Below are 6681 nucleotides of genomic sequence, written 5' to 3' on the forward strand. Positions count from 1 at the left end.
ACCCACTGAAGCCCTCAGAGCGCGACACCTGGCAGCCGTTGCCACGCCTGATGCAACTGTCCCAACGCCTACCTGCTTGACACGCGGCCCACCACCAACACCTGATGCAGCTGAGCCGCCTGACACGCCAGCCACTCCTCCTGATGCCACCTGCCACTTCGCCTGCCACATCCTAACCATGTTCCCCAGTCACCTAGCTGCTGCCACTTGCTTGCCGAGCTAACCAGTGCGTGACATGTGGCCAACGTGTCCCTTTTACTGCTGCAACTTGTCTCCCACTTGTAATGACCCACTAATCTAGACTATTTGGACCATTAACAAAACTATACATAAACTTACATTTTTACGAAAATACCACAATTTTATTTAGTAACTTGTAAAATAAGAGTTACTTACAAATAAATAAAATTCTAATAAGGATATGGGATCCCATTGTCTTTAAAAACAAAAGATGATTTTAAATAAAAGACATTACATAATTGGTGCGGAAAATACACATAAAACCATAAAAACATAAAATGAGACTACATCCTCGAATCGAATAACGCTCGGCCCCTTGACTCCATTCACCATCGATACACATCCTCAAAGCGTCACGAATCTTACTGCCTCTAAAGCTTATTTTCCTGCCATAAAACAGAAAGGAATGAGCCTAATACCCAGCAAGGAAAATCTAACACATAGTCATATACATAATTTCATAAGAAACATAAAAACTTAACATAATACATATAACATACACTTATTATAATGGTCATTATTACTTGGGGTCCCATAGACTAAACAAGCATATGCCCATGGGATTAGTGGGGTCCTACTAGCTAAGTAGGTCATATGCCCATAACCCATTTGGGGTCTTGTTAGTCATATGGGTCATATGCCCAAGCCTACAAACATACATGCATACATATCATAACACATTTAACAACATAAAACATAAGATAACATAAGCATATAACATATTAATTCTAGCCTATTTTCCTTACCAAAGTTACCGGGATATAATGGACTGAGTTGGGACTTTTTGGAACACTCCTAAAACCATAAGAAAAAGTGAGTCTAAAGAAAGGAGATGAAATGAAAGAGATGGAAAGACTAAACCATTTGAGAAACACGCTTACCGAACTTATGTGCTCAAGAACTTAGATTCCCTAACCAAAATGAAGATTAAGGTTAGAGATTGAGTAGAAGACTATGAGAAAGAAAATAACATAATACAGAAAGGAACTAGAGTTTTGGTTACCTCAAAGACTTGAAAGACCAATCTACACCTCCACCGAAATACTATAGAACTCACTTCCCAAAGTGTTTGATAAGCTTATGATGTTTAAGCTTATAGTTTTCCCAAACCAGGTGTTTACACTCTCACACTTACTTAACACTAGCAGCTTCTGAACTTAGAGCAAAAGGTGAATAATGGCTGGGTACTAGGTCCTATTTATAGAGTTTGGGAATGAAAGTATCTTGATTTTACTTGAATAAAAATAATGGCTTTTTAGGTGAAAATCATTTGAATAATCGTTCAGCAGAGGCTGAAGACTCGTTCAAAAGATGCTGGACTTTTGAAGAAGTTTGAATGGCTGAAAGGAAAAGAATTCAAAAGAGTTTGAATTCATGCTGGAGGAGGCGATATATCGCCCCCTGTAGGCGATATATCGCCTGGGCCAGTATGCCCGAGGCGACCGTGCATCGTCTCGTGTTTTCCGTATTTACGTGCTGCGATATATTGCCCCCTATAGCTGCGATATATCGGCACACGCTGAATAATTAAACACGAAATTACACATTTTTAGCTAAGTTTGAATGGAGTAAACAGCCTTGACTAAGCCCTCAACGTATTCAAAGCTGCTGACTGACCCTATAACATTCAAACTTTACTCCTTATTAAATTAAATCCTCAAAAATCTTTAATCCTTAATCACCATTCATAACATGTGCTTAAAATCCTATTGGTTGATGTCTAAACCTTATAATATAATAAATATAATCCTTAATATCAGTCACATTAATCAAACCTTAGGTTATACTTAATATTCTTAAACTATAGATTAAACTTAGAAAATCTATAAGTACTACTATGAGTGTCCAAATAATTCCCGGTCTGAACCAAAAAATCCATAGTAACAAAGACAACACTAAACATACTATAACACTACTAAACAATTAGCTAAGTAAAGTTCTTGGACTCTACACCACTAGTCCCATTTTCCATCAATTTTTGTAGTAATTTTTCCCACTCTTTTGTACACAATTTTACACATTTTGGAACTTATTTCCACTATAAATAGAGAGCTAAATGTAGGGGAAAAAATCATCAGATTGTGGAAAACAAAAGTAGAGAGTAGAGTTAGAGAGAAATACACTTATTTCCTATTTTTTTTCTTTCATTTCTTTTATATTTTTTGAGTGGAAACAATGCCTATTTTAGGCTAAATTCTCTTGTGGAAAGCTAGAGTGAAGTTTATGTTTCACATTATATTTTTTTAATATATTGATGCCTTTTGTTCTTCATTTCTATATATTTGTCACAATCAAATTTATTTTCTTCTAATTTTTATCCTAAATTTATTCGTGTCTTTTATATAAGTCTAGTCATGCTATTCTTATGTAATTTAGGCTCTTTTGCTGTATTTTGTCATTTGTATTTTGTCGCTCTAATGTATACAATATAATAGGTTTTTAAAATTAGAAGTTTATATAATTTATTTAAGAATATATTTTCCAACTATAATTAATGGAGTAGAATTATAGTTGAGTAGAATCAATTTTATTAATATATCTATATATAGGGGAATTCTCCTATAGGGGCTTCACTTTAAGCCCTACCGGTGGGGCTCTCGGTGTTCTCAACCCGCGAACATTTTTCGGCGCGCCTTTTTTTTTATGATCGTGTATATTGTAGCTATTAAGAGCATCCTGCAAATTTTCAGAAAATTCTGAATAGTTTACAATACCGAAAACTAAGTTCAAACATGTTGTTGCACGCATGACTAATTTTTTTTATGCGCGAGGAAATCAACATGTTTGAACCTAGTTTTCGGTACTGTAAACTATTCGGAATTTTCTGAAAATTTTCAGGATGCTCTAAATAGCTACAATATACACGGTCATAAAAAAAGGTCACACCGAAAACTGTTCACGGGTCAAGAAACATTGAGAGCCCTACCGGTAGGGCTTAAAGTGAAGCCCCTATAAAAGAATTGTCCTATATATATATATATGTTTGCATGAATGAAACTTGTGCCTTCCATATTTTCTTTCTGATTCTAATTCTTTAATTTTGTTTATTTAGTGTTTAAAAATTATTCTTTTTCAAAGTTACCTTATTTCTAAGTTTCTTATTTCTAATTTACTAACCTTTCTTTTTACTTGTTTTTTACCTCTATGTGGATACGACATAGCCTGATTACTATTGCGACCGCTTAGGAGTTTATTGGGCGATATCAATTATGCTTCTCATTTTTTTTCCTCTATTTAAATTGTAGCGTATCGAAATTTTACTTAGCTAGATAGTAGTAGTAGCTAGTAGCAGCTTGTTTTATTTTAGTTTTCGTGGATATTGATTCAAGCCGGGATTTATTTGGAAACTCGTAGAAATAATTATAGATTTTATAAGTTTAACCTATAGTTTAGAAATATTAATTATAACATAAGGTTTTATTAATATAGCTGGTCCTAAAAATATTATTTATTGTATCCTAATGTTTAGATAGAACTAATAAGAATGTGACACTTGTCACAATCATGTTTATTGAGGATTTAAGCATTTTAAATGAATAAATTAATAAAAGATAGATCTATAAACTCTAGAACCTTCCAGCAGTTGTTAGGATTACGTTTTACTCAGTCAAAGTTGTTTTAACAAACTTCAAGTGTGCTGAAAATGTGAAAAAACGTGTTTAAAATATCAATGTATGTCGATATATCGCAGCTATAGGGGTCGATATGTCGCCTACGGATGATACGGAAAATACGTCAACTTCGCACGAACAAAAGCACAAGACATAGGTAGGAGCAATATATCGCCTAGGGTAGGCGATATATCAGCTTCTGGAGCCATTTTTGAATTTGTGGATTTAAATTAGAAACAGCCCCCAACCACTTGGACTTGCTCTTGAACGTTTTTGACCGAGTTCTGGGCATCTGTTGAAACGAAAATTCAAATCTTTTCAATTATTATTCATTTATTTATTCATTTTAAAAGGGGTTAGTTTCACTCCTTAAACTCTATAAATAGGACCTAGTACTCAACCATTTCCTTCATCATTCAAGCATTCTTCAGAGGCTCCAAGCTGCTAAGATTACTCTAGAGAGAAAACACTTGGGTTTTGGGATAAAAGCTTTTCCATTCTAAGCTTTTCTAAACACTTAGGAAGTAAGATAGAGTGTTATTTCGGTATCGAGGTGGAGATCAAAGTCATAGTCCATTCAAGGTATTCTTATCCTCAGGTTTAATCCATCATAGCTCTTTTATTTCCTTCCATTTTCTTTCAGATCCTAACTCATTATTATGACTTTTGGTTAGGTGTTTAAGATTCTTGAAACTTAAGGTTTTCGGTAAGTTTCTACTTTGATGGTTTAGTTCTCTTTTTCTTCTTCTTTTTCTTTAGAAACTCATGGTTTTTACTATTGGTTTTAGGAGTGTTCCAATCCCGTTCTTGTCTCCAATATCTCGGTTTTTGGTAAGGAAAATATGTTAGATTATATGTGTTATGATATGTTTATATGCTATGATATGTTATGTGCTATGTATATATGTATGAATATGTTTTAAGTCACTTGGGGCTTATAGTTGCTTAGATAGAAAATACCAAGATTTTTTTATCATTATCGTGGAGTAGACTGATGACCTAGATGGGTTATTATATACTATTTTGTGATCTAACCTACCTCGATTAGTAGACTGAGGACCTAGATGGTTTTATCACATGCTACGGTAATGAGTTAATGACCATCAATATTGTAGTCCTATATGATATATGTTTTTACGTCATATGTTTTATGATATAGTCTTATGATTTATGATATATGTTTTTAGTAGATTTTTCTTGCTAGGCATTAGACTCATTCCTTTTATTTTAGATGGTGCAGGAAAATAAACTTGGAAGGCGGGATGGATTCATGGCTGCTTGGCATGGGTATTGGGGATGAATTAATTGAATGAACTACTGGAAAATCGAGGATGACGTTGTTTTAAGTCTTTTAATTTATGCTCTTATGTATTTCCGCACTTAGTTTTTAAACAATTAAAGTTTATGATTATGTTTTTTTTTTAAAATAATGGGATCCCATACCATATTTTGTATTTTACCGTATTTTGGATTTTTAATAAAGTTATAATATATTTTTTGTATATATGTATTCCAAAATAGTAGCTATGTCTTAGTAGTTTTTAATGGTCTGAGATATAGAATTAGTCGGGGCATTACAGTTATTATCAGAGACACAGTTCATATGCATGAAGTTCTCCTTGATACACACGCACAAGCTCCGGATCTAACCGCCAATGTAAGTGTTTATGTTATGATTATTATGTTTATGTTAATAGCTAACGTTTTAGCCATTATGTTTTCATTTAAAATGGATGCAGCCTTAACCTATCATGATATCTGAGCCATTAAGGCATTGAAAAGGATTAGAGAGCCAAGGATTACAATAGGATTGTTAGAAAGAATCACTAAAAGATTGATCCTATTTCACAAGGGGATAGTTCACCTTCAAACTACTAAGAAAATTATGATGAGAGCTATGGAACAATATGTCCTAGTAATTAGGCTTTTTAAAGATTTTCCTTCTGTAATTTCAACATTAGAAGAATTATGGGAGACTATAGATGATGAAGATGATTTATCGGTAGCCATGAGATATTATTTCCTTATACTAAGGTTCACCTCTAGGTTTGAATTTCAATTCACTGACAAACAAAAGCATAATATCTTAATGAAAATTCCCCGAGGTAGTTTCGAGGCTCATAGTAATGATGATTATGAAGAAATAGATGATGATATGTTAGATGAAGGGTCAGATATAGATGATCCTGATTTTTAGATTTACCTTAGTTACTTTTAGTTTAGTATATTAATTTATTTATTTTTTGAATTTATGATTGTACTTAGTGAAAATATTTTTCCAAATGAATATAATTGTTATTTTTTTTAATGACATGTATGAGTTTGATTTTTTTTACAATTATAATAATAATAATAAATTCAATAAATAATGACTAAGTTCAGTGAAGGTGGATACAAATCAATGGACCAGGTCCTGTATTGAGAGTTTAGAGGGCCATAGTAGTGGGAACGATTTTACTGATCCTAGCCCTCCCTCAATATGGTTAACTTTGGAACATCGATGAGTTTCGAGCCTGAGAATCAAGTCATATAGGATGGTTAGAAATATACTTAGAAAATAATAAAGATGACTTATTTTTCTAAGTATAGATACACACCATAATTATAAAGAAAGACTTACATAATTTTTCATAAGAAATCATAACTGATAGGTCCGAGTTATGTTTGCTTAGACTAAGTTTTGCCTTAGAACCTATTAGGGTAAGTTCTAACATGTTTTCTCGACTGTTAGAACTTTGCTGAAGATGTCACTACGAAGGTCTGCACGCACGAACGGCAATGCCTCCAACACTGCCAACGAGACTAACGAAGTCCCTCCAGTCCGAAGAAG

The sequence above is a fragment of the Humulus lupulus genome, chromosome 3, assembly GCF_963169125.1.
Source record: "Humulus lupulus chromosome 3, drHumLupu1.1, whole genome shotgun sequence".
Taxonomy (NCBI): Eukaryota; Viridiplantae; Streptophyta; class Magnoliopsida; order Rosales; family Cannabaceae; genus Humulus; species Humulus lupulus.